The sequence below is a fragment of the Siniperca chuatsi genome, linkage group LG18, assembly GCF_020085105.1.
Source record: "Siniperca chuatsi isolate FFG_IHB_CAS linkage group LG18, ASM2008510v1, whole genome shotgun sequence".
NCBI lineage: Eukaryota > Metazoa > Chordata > Actinopteri > Centrarchiformes > Sinipercidae > Siniperca > Siniperca chuatsi.
The window spans coordinates 24,877,752-24,889,041 of record NC_058059.1 but is presented as its reverse complement, the minus strand read 5'-3'; the positions used below and the strand labels follow the sequence as shown (position 1 = coordinate 24,889,041).

The 11,290-nt window shown below is 41.3% G+C and overlaps 1 protein-coding gene across 2 annotated transcripts in view; it reads right to left on the bottom strand.

Moving 5' to 3' along the window:
* Positions 1–16, bottom strand: part of slc12a2 (solute carrier family 12 member 2) — a 95,643-nt gene extending 95,627 nt beyond the window's left edge. For both annotated transcript variants that reach the window (XM_044173383.1, XM_044173384.1), the window contains exon 1: positions 1–16. This exon is cut by the window's left edge and continues 970 nt beyond it. The gene's annotated coding sequence lies outside the window, so the exon portion shown is untranslated.
* Between the last annotated feature and the right edge of the window lie 11,274 nt (positions 17–11,290).

The window sequence follows — 11,290 nt, the reverse complement described above, 5'->3', positions numbered from 1 at the left end:
CGACCTTGTCGCAACTCCTCCTATTCTCTCATTCGACATCACTGAAGGGTGGGCTCCCGCTCAGTGGGACCTCGCGAGATGTCAACGACCGCGTCTCTTTTTTTCAGGAGAGGGAAATGTCGCGAGAAGACATCACAATACCCAAACAGTAGGCGTGACGTTATTAGGCACCAAAGGTTGGGGAAGAGGAGGGAGTTGAACCTGCACCAACAGGTCTACCAAAGGCCTGTTTACACCTGGCATTATGTGTTTTGGGTGATCCGATCACAAGTGGACAGCTCCAAGTTTGTCAGTTCACACCTGGTATTAGAATCAATTGACTGTTTCTGCATCTCCAGTGACCACTTCACAGATAGCAAAAGTTGTTAATTCAACATTGAGTTATGGTCAAAAAGGTTAGTATGGTTGAGGTTACAGAATCTACTTTAAATCAACATTTCTACAGCAGTCACAGTTTAAATGTTGAAAAAAAAATGCCACTGAATCAACGCTGTATTTGGGATTGAAATACTAACATTTAATTAAAGCTGCAAGCAGCGTTGAACGGGCTCTCGCCTCCATGCGCGCCCTGGGGGGGGTGATGTTGCTGTATATCAAGTATAGACCATACAATGTAAATTCCATGATGAGATGATGTTTGTCACACATGGCTTGTTTCATGTTGCCAGTAGTGCTTCCTGTTGCCAGTAGGTTGAGCTATGACTATAACTCAATACTGGAATTTTGATGGCTTTTGATGAAAACTCACAAGCTTCATTATTAAGCATCATCAAGTTTGAGGTGGATCAGGTTAACCTTCTGAGTAATTTTTAAGCGTATAGGGCCTGTAACTTCCTGTTGCCAGTAGGTGGCACTATGACTATATCTTAATATTGTCATGTAGATATCTTCAGGCTGGGACTCTTATCAAACATGTACAATTTAAAAAAAGATTTGACAATGTGGAGCTGAGGTAGCACAGTTACTAATTTCAGAACGAGATAGCACTGATACTAATTCTGGAACAAGGTGGTACTGTTACTAATTTTGGAACCAGGTAGCACTATTACTAATTTTGGATCCCAGAAAACATGGAAAGCTTCACAATTTAGCTTCAGGACGGGAGAAGTTCATTAAATTATGGAGCATGTAAATGGAAAAAAATGGCACATTAAATTAAAAATGGCTGACTTCCTGTTGGGTTTAGGGTATGGCTCCAAGAGGCTTTTTTAAGTCTAGAGATGATACATCTGCCTCTCAAATTTCGTACATCTAGCCGAAACGTACCGCGAGGTCTGCTTTGCTGAAATTCTGTAGGGGGCACTATCGAACCAACGCGTGTGCCAAGTTTTGTAAGTTTTCCACTATCTCTAGCCAAAAGTGAACTCAAATTGAAGTATTTACCAGTTCAAGTCTGGGCGCAAAGTTTCGAGAGATGTGTTCAAAGGGGTAGGATAACAGTAATAATAATAAAAATAATAATATTAATAATTAAAGCTGCAAGCAGTGTCGAACGGGCCCTTGCCTCCACGTGCGCCTCTGGGGGAGCGACAGCCGCGGCCTTGTGACCGGAGGCTGGCTGACACCGCTCTGAATGTACATGACCATCAGGTACTGCGCACAGGAGTTAAATATCACTCTCTGTGCCCACTATGTGGCAGTGGAGAACATGCACTAATCATCACTAACATGCTCTTCAAACATGGACATCCTGAAGGAGAAAATGAAGACATGAAGCCATTTGCTGAGAGAGTCCACTTCATTCAAAGCCACTCCACAAGTGATATTTTTCAGGAGTTTCCAGCTTTCCAGCATATCAGCATTGTGAGTTCAAACCCTGCATGGAGTTAATGTACAAAAGTTTCACCTTTAATAGGTTACTCTTCCAGACAAATTTGTAATGTATGGAAATAATCTTTTTTAAAATTTTCTCTGAAATTGATCACATCTATAAAGTTGATGTGGACAAGAGGTTGCTGGAAGGCTTTGGAAAAGCAGCAGACAAAATTGTTGCAGAGGCCAGAAGGAGGAGCCTGGGCGAGGAGACTCCAGTACCAGTCCAGTACCAGAGGGCACTCAGCCAGGAATGTGAGGAGACACACAAAGGTATTTATAACTTTATTTATCATTGCTATAAAAATCATTGCTATAACCCCCCCCCCATTGTTTTAATGGAATTCTGGAGTGTACTACTCCTTTGGTGTGGTTCATTTGGATAGTTGAGTACAGAAATACATTAGTCCCACTCCCCAGTCATGCCTACTGGAAATCGTGGGATTTTCTTCTGCTTATGACAGTTTTGCAAAGAACTTATTTCTTATTTCCTTTTATTGCATATAATTGTGTGAATAATATAACCTACTGCCAAAAAGCGGCTCATGTGGTAAACATGATCAGGTAACTTCCAAATCAGATGTGCTGACAAATTCTTATGAGCTTAGATTTGAAGATTTGAGCTTTTGATATTAAGTGCACATCTGGGATAGATAGGGCATCCTCACCTATCAGAATGAACCACACCAAAGATGTAATACACGCCAGATTTCCATTAAATGCATGATGGTACTAATGTATTTCTGTTGACCCTCCAAATGCTTTACCAATGAACAGACATCTGCAAGCATTTGGCTTTAGATATACAATGTGTGGTCTGTTTTGTTTTTGAGCAATGAGCAAATCAAAACAAGTTACAAAAGTAATGTATCAAATCTTATGGTGGGTTGAAGTGCCCAAAATATCTTGTATCAAATGGGAACCAAGGGTAGATATATCTAATAGCGTTATGTGAAAAGTGGTCAGTGGCACACAAAGATTTCTGCAATTCACGTCTGCAACAACCCTCAAACCTTACGCTTACCAGCATTTTACAACTTAACTGCAAAATAATGTCATTGTTTAGAACTTGGTATCTAATTAATGCCTAATTAACCTACACAAGATGAGTGTACAATAGAAACAGCATTTAAGCTGCCACTGCAGACAGTTAAATCACACTGAGAGGGTTTGAACACCACATTGTAAATGTCATATATTCATGTCAGATACTGTATTTGTTGTGTACTTTTCAAAGGTGGTGAAGGCTCCAACACCTGTGCTGCTGTTGAGCGGGAACCCCTTCAATGCCGGAGATGAAATCTCTCTTCACATAGATGGAGTTGACATTGCGAAGCCAGATGACATCTTAGTGAGAGTTTTTGCCTTGTTCTATTTTATCTTTGTAGTTAGATATGCAGAGAATACAATGAAGTCTTTAATTTTTATGCAACAGTGAATGGTTGGTATGAAGTCAAATGATAAAGTTCCAATAGGGGTCATTACAATGGCAAATTTCTTGCTCTAAATGACTTATACTGATATTGACAAACACAGACATTTTGTCAGCTGCCTGTGATTATTTTGAGACATTATATTTTCAGTCATAGTACATGCAAATATTTTTATGGGAACAAGTACAAAAAAGTGAGCCTCATATATGAGTCCTCATGCACAAGCACACACACACACAACAGAATCCACAGAGCGTTGTTCAGTTGCAGAATAACAATCTATTTCCTCCATCGTGCTTAAATGTGAACAAAGCCCATTTACCAGTTTCCATCGAAAACCAAACACTCTACTCACTGTTACGGACAGATCAGGCCGGAGACACAAGGAGAATAGTGAGTACTTTATTAATACAAAAAGCGTGGATATAGAATGAGGGGAGAACTACTGTCCTTGGTCTGGAGTTGGCTGAGATCTGGCGAGGAGGGGGAAGTCCAGATGGTAGATCCAACTCGAACCAGGAGACTAGAGTAACACTCACTGTAGACGAGCGACACTCGAACCCAGGAGACGGAGTGGAAGACTCACGGGAGACGGGAGCTCAACGGGGACTGGAGCTGAAGTGATCACACACTGAGACTGGAGCTGAAGTGAACCACACAGATGACAGGAACACGAAGGAGCCAGGGAAGAGGTACTGAATAGCAGTAGCAGAGAATGGGTAGGTTTCGGCGAAGGGAGTCCAAATTGTTCTAGGAGATAGGTGAACTAGCGTTCTGTCCTCTACCATGAACGAGACCGGACACTGACTGAGGTGAGGAGCTGTGTTATATAGGGAGTAGAGTGGCTGATTATGTGCAGGTGTGCTATGGGTGACAGGTGCTGGGAATCAATAATCAGGTGAGGGAGTGCAGAGTGACGGGGAAAGAACAAGACAGACTGTGACACTCACAGCATGACTATTTAGCGCCACAGCGTTCAAAAACCCTTTGTCCTTCTGGGGTCAAACACCTGACGACAACAGTGACTTCCTACCTTTAAACCTGAGCTGATAATAGCACAGCGACACCCAATGTACACAAAGGAAATAATTACATTCTGGTTATTTCAATTTGGCTCTTACATGCAATTAGAAGGTCATGTGTGATTTTTGTAATTTTTTTCACACAAGCTAACTTTCATTGTTTTATTATCTTCTTTTTTAGAGGGGCAATAGAGTCGAGTGTCATTCGCAATGAGCCTGCAGAACTATCAACAAGATGATCAATTTGGGAGGGACTACAGTTAGCATAGGAATCTTCTGTTATATTGAGAAATGGTATTGAATTAAATGCAGATGGAATCACTTCCTTAAATTTAGCTACAGCACTATCCATAACACTACAACATTACTGTAGACATCTAGTGTAGAAATTTTTAGCCTAATGGCAAAGATAATGATAAGATGTAAAGATGTAATCCTGTAATAGGAATTCGAAAGTTATTAAATAGTGGTCCGATAAAGAAGGATTCTGTGGAATGACTATTAAATGTTCAATTTCAATGCCATATGCCAGAACAAGGTCGAGGGTGTGGTTAAAATAGTGAGTGGGTTTATGTACACTCTGACAAAAGCCAATTGAATCTAATAATGAGAGAAACACAGTACTAAGGCTATCATTTTCAACGTCCACATGAATATTGAAATCACCTACAATAACCACTTTATCTGTTTTAAGGACTAAACTTGATAAAAACTAGTGCTACTGAGAGCTATAGGAATACATGGTTCAATAGAGCTGTGATTCTCTGTCAGCATGGCTAGAGTGCTGAAAAGAAACCTGGGATGTTTCTTATTTTCCTCAATTAATGATGAGTAGTAAACTGCTCTGGCATTATGGATAGCCTTCCTATATGTTTTAAGACTATCTTGCCAGACTAAACGGGATTCTTCCAGGTTGTTGGAACGCCATTTCCTTTCAAGTTTTTGCGATGTTTGCTTTAATTTGTGGGTTTGGGGGTTATACCATGGAGCTAATCTTCTTTGTTTTATTATCTTCTTTTTTAGAGGAGCGATAGAATCAGGTATTGTTCGCAGTGAGCCTGCAGCACTATCAACTAGATGGTCAATTTGGGAGGGGCTGCGATTTGCAAAGGAGTCCTCTGTTATATTGCGACATAACATTGAATTAAATGCAGATTGGGATCGCTTCCTTGAATCTAGCCACAGCAATATCAGATAGACCTCTAGAGTAAGAATAGCAATAACCACTTTATCTGTTTTAAGGACTAAACTTGATAAAAACTCTGAGAATTCAGATAAAAACTCAACCAGGAGCGTGGTACACTATAACAAAGAGTTATAGGGTTTTGTCGTGTTTTCCAGGTTGGGTGTGAAAGACTAAGAACAAGGCTTTCGAATGAGTTATAATTTAGTTTAGGTTTAGGGTTGATTAATAGGCTTGAGTCGAAGATGGCTGCAACTCCACCTCCTCGGCCGGTGCCTCAAGGAATATGAGTATTAATATGACTGGGTGGAGTGGATTCATTTAGGCTAACATATTCTTCATGACTCAGCCAGGTTTCAGTAAGACAAAATAAGTCAATATGATACTCTGATATTAAATCATTCACTAGTACAGGTTTAGGTGACATCTGATGTTTAAGAGTCCACATTTAATTCTCCTATTTTGTTGTGATATTTCAGTGTTTTTGTTTAGGTTTATATTTATAACTCCTCTTCTATTAACTTTAGATTTTATTAATTTAAGTGGTCAGGGGGCAGACACCGTCACTAAGGATTTTTGGGTGGGTAACTGCTCTGGAAGCACAGAGAAGCGTGTAAGACTGCAACTCTGCCTCCTGGTCTCAACTCTGAGTTGTCATGGTTTAGGTCCACTAATAAACTTGGTCAGATTTCTGGCTATGAGAGCTGCTCCATCCAAAGTGGGATGAATGCCGTCTCTCCTAATCAGACCAGGTATTCCCCAAAAAGTCCGCCAATTATGCGGCTAAACATGTCATCACTGGTCAGGTTTGGCCGGGGGGCAGAGTCCGACATTGTCTTTGCATATGAACACACCGACTCAACATTAACTTTAGTGACCTCCCATTGGCGTAATCGGGAGTCGTTACCACCGACGTGAATAAAAATCTTACTGTATTTACGTTTATCCTTAGCCAGCAGTTTTAAATAGGATTCAATGTCGCCCGCTCTGGCCCCAGAAATACATTTGACTATGGTCGCTGGTGTCGCTAACTTCACATTTCTCAAAATAGAGCTGCCAATAATCAGAGTTGGTATATAATGTACATCAAATACTCTGACGACACATTGGGGACACCACCAACTCAGAGTGGTGTAGGGGGAACTGCTTTGACCTCAATGCCTCCAAGACTAAGGAGCTTTGTCACTGATTTTCGTCATGGACAATTCAACATCCCTACACTGGAGGTCAATGGCCAGGCCATAGAGTGGAGTCATACAAATACCTCAGCACCACAAATGACCACAAACTCACTTTCAAACCTAATAGTGAAATCATCTTACTAGCTTTCTACAGGTGCTTCATTGAATCCATCATCACCTTCAACGTAACAGCCTGGTTTGGTGCTTTGAGCAACATCTTCCTCAATCCTCTCAACAAAATCATCAGAATGAGCAGCAAAATCATTGGACTGGATCAAGAACCACTAAATAGCATCTACAGCAGACGGACAAAAATGAAAAGACTACAAATAGCCTTGGATACCACACACACTGTCATGGTTTTGGGTTTTTGTCCTGTCATTTCCTGGGTTTTTTTGTAATATTTTCCCTGCCTCTTGTGTCTGGTAGTTTTGCTTCACCGCTGCCCTGCTGCTCATCCCCACAGCTGCCCAGTGACCCAGAGACACAGCTGCCCAGTTCCTCAGAGACATCATCGGTCCTGCCTGGTCCCCAGTCGGCAGCCTGGCTGTCTCCAGTCCCTGTTGTGGGGGCAGCCCCCTGAAATCTCTGTGCTGCAGCAGTCACACGATCCTCCTGCTGAGCTACAGCAGCTTCCGGAACCCTCTGTGGGGCAGCTGCTCCTGGAACACTCTGTGCTGCAGCACACTCATGAAACTCCTGCCTCTGCTGGATCGCAGCAGCCACGTCCAGTTCCTGTTGGGCTGCAACCTTCTGAAGTTTCTGAGCTGCAGCATCCTGTCCCTGCTGAATTGCAGCACACTCCTGCCTTGCAGCACATTCCTGCCACTGCTAGATCACAGCAGCCATCTCTTGATCCACCTGAGCGGCAGCTTCCTGTTTCCTTGGCATCACTGGTTCCCTCGGCTCCTCTGCCAGTCCTGCTGCCCTGTCTCCTGCCTTGATCTCCAGCCAAGCCGCCGGCCTGCAGAGAGCTTTGGCCTTCACCACCAGTCTCCCATCCGGCCTCCAGGTGGGTTTCGCCCTGCGACTTGTGTTTCTGTTTTGGACTGCTTACCTGCTGAGCGTTGCTTTGCTGCCAATTCAATCTAAGCCTTTTGTTGTTAATAAATAGTGATCTGCACCAGCTCTGCTTGCTAGTCTGCGTTTGGGTCCCTGGCATTCCCTGTTTCCAGGCTTGACTAATCGTAACACACACACAATACACAACCAATACAGCCACTTACCTTCAGGCCGCAGAAACAGGTCACTTCCATTCAAGACCAAGCGGGCCATGTCAAGTTTTGTGCCAGACTCATTCATGTCTGAGCTTGCTTGGGTGCTTGACCCTATTTATTCATGGACATTTTTAAATACACTTAACCCCACTGGTGGACATCTTAAACTGTTTTAAGCTGCACTTGTATGTTGTCGCCTCTTTGTTTGTTGTTTGTCAGGTTATGTGTTGTGTATACACTGACGTTTTTACACAAATTAAGTTCCTAACGGATACATTTTATTTAGTGAGTTTTACTGTTTGGTTCACTCTCATGGCTGTCATAGTATCATTTTCGGCCACAGCAGGCAGCTGTTTTCAGCGATAAAGCTCTAAAAACCACTGTACACTACCTGCTCAGCACCAAACAGCAGACAGACACAGTTAGCGACTAACTAGCTGAACATAGTGGAGCATTTAGCAGCTAAAGAGCCAAATATTTTTCTCAGGAGTTGGTAGAGACCAAAAACAGAGTCAACAGAGACTGAATATTGGGCTTTTATTCATCAAGTGGACACAAACACAACTCCAAATGAATGATGTTGTGTTCACAGCTTGTTCCTACTACCTCCAAGTGGCCAAAATAAGTCAGTTTGCAGTTTTAAGAAATGTAATCACTTTAATGTTTTCCCCAAGTAGTGGAAGAATTATTCAGATAGGACAGTGTAGTCCCTCATTCGTCCAGGAGTGTTCTATTGTAGAGAAGGTTTCAGTTGTAGTCATTTGGACACTGTTTTCAGAATTGAGACGTTTCGGCTCCCATCCGGAAGTCATTTTCAGGTCAAACGTCTTGATTCTGAAAACAGTGTCCAGATGACTACGACTGAAACCTTTTCTACAATTACTCAGATACTTTACTAACTGTAGGTACAAATAGTGCCATAATGTAAAAATACTGTTACAAGTAAAAGTTAAAAGTAGAGTAAAGTTAAAAGTTAAAAGAGTAAAATTACACAAGTATTAAAAGCAAAATGTAAGTGAAATCACTTGAGGCAGTTAATCAGACCTCACACAGCTCCATCTGGAGCCATAAAGGCTTTAAATAACGTTTTTGGTGTAATGCAGCACTTCCCAAGACTCTAAACACACTTTGATGTCTAAAATCGGTGGAGGTCCCTGCCATTAGTTCCAAGGCAGGCAAATTTTAATGCTTCAGCATCCAGCCACCTCAACTTTACCCCCATCCTCAAATCCACTGAAGATCAGTTAAAAAGCTGGATTAATTTACCACTCTCCTTTACAGGCCGCATTGCAATGATCAAAATGTCAAATTTTACCCAGAAACAACTACCTCTTCTTAATGACCCCTGTCGAACCAACACCAATTGGTTCAATACACTCGATTCACTAATCAGAAAATTCTACTGGAAATACAAACAACCTAGAATCAAACTCACAACATTACAGAAAAGCGAACAACTTGGAGGTTTAAATACCCCAAACGTTTTCCACTATTACTTAGCTAATCAATTACAATACATCATGAAATGGATTCACTCATATGTTCACCAGGACCCATGGTTAGAAATTGAAGAATCAGAATGCAACAAACTCGCCATAGATTTGCCATTTCTTTCAGCTACAGTAAAAAAAACACAACTGCTCCAAGAACAGTCATTTCCACAACTCTGGAAGCTTGCTGGAAAATCAGTATGATCACACATAATAACTGGCAACCACCACCAATAGTAAAAGACCTATGTACAATATCAACATCCATGAAACCACTGTCAAAATTATACAGCCATCACTGTCCCCGCTCAAGACTAGGAAAAAGATTTAGATTAATATTGATGCAACCCTCTGGAAACAAATTTGCAATAACATCTTCTCGATGACCACCAACCCGAGTACAGTACATTCAATATAAGACCATACACAGAACGAACACACATAACTCACAGGATGCACCTGATGGGTTTCACAGACACCGACATACTGTATGTCCCCACCCAGTGCACTCTCAACACCACGCTTTCACTCAGTATGGATTTGCACACCAACCCAGAACTTTTAGAACAACATAATAAACTATCATCTCCCAAATCCTGGGCCACACTATTCCACCTTCCACTTCCCTCTGCCTTTTAGGAGACCTCACACCTATCAGCCACCTACACAGATACCACAACGCCATACTCATCAACTTGCAAAAAAGACAATATTGCTCAACTGGAAATACAGATACAAAATAACAAGGGGACAAAATAACACATGGGGTAGATAAGATTAGAGAGGTTACAGTGATGTTGTGAGCAGGTGCGTGGTCTATCTATCGTGGTAGTATCTACGAGAAGAATGTTGTACAGGAATGGAAAGTATACACATATCAGATAAGGAAAAAGAAGGTATATAGACAAAGCGAAAAGATACTTAGCAAATAATAAATAATACTTTTTACTAAAATACTCAAGACCTTGTTGTAAGCAGTTTACCTTGTAGGAATGAAACTGCTCACAACAAGGTCTGTGGATTATCTTGAGTAACTGAGTCATGATTTCTGGAAAGAGACATTGCCATTGAGTTTTTCAAATGTATTTGTTTGACACTTTGAACACCACAAGCCAAGTGTCATCTAGTTCCACTATATTCCAAAAAGGCACACATCTCTACAGTAGATAACTCCAAAACTCCACAACTCACACCAAAACAATCTAGATGGATAAATAGCACTACAGGTAAGAGGAAAAATATGCATTTTTGATTTTGGGGTGAACTGTCCCTTTAAGGGCTGTAAAAGTACGAAACTAGTGCTTCACAATTTGAACACACTACAACAAACTGCCCCCTCCATATTATGTCACAGTGGGAACAAATAATGTTAGTGTGTAAATAATTCTTAACCAGTTTTGTTTGTATACTAACAAGCATCCTTTGTCTGGCTAAGCAGCTATTGTTTCTGTCAATGGAAGGATTGGGGACCAAAGGTGCTGCCAGCTAATCGGAGTCCCTATGAAAAATGTTATTATTACATTAACAACCCACAAACAGCCTGGTCCATAAGAGGGGGTGTGGACTTATAGAAACAATTTTGGGTGAAACTAAACAACCTTTGAGTGAAATAAGTGTCACAAATGTGTTTCAGACAAACAGAAGTCTGAGTAATTTTCAGTAAATTTCATGACAAATATACTGTATTGCCCATTAGTTTGTGATATTTTTTGCATACTAGTGGAAATTGTGGAACATTGGTGGTACTAGAAGAAAGCTCAGGGGGTCGCCAAAAACATTTTGAATTCATCATCTACCAGATGATTATCCACAGCAAAGTTCATGGCTATGTGCCCATTAGTTTTTGAGATATATATCTTCATGGACATAAGTGTCAAACAAAGTGACATTTTGACCTGAGGATGACACTCAAAGAAAGGTCAGAGGGTCAAAGTCATTAGGATTCATCCTCT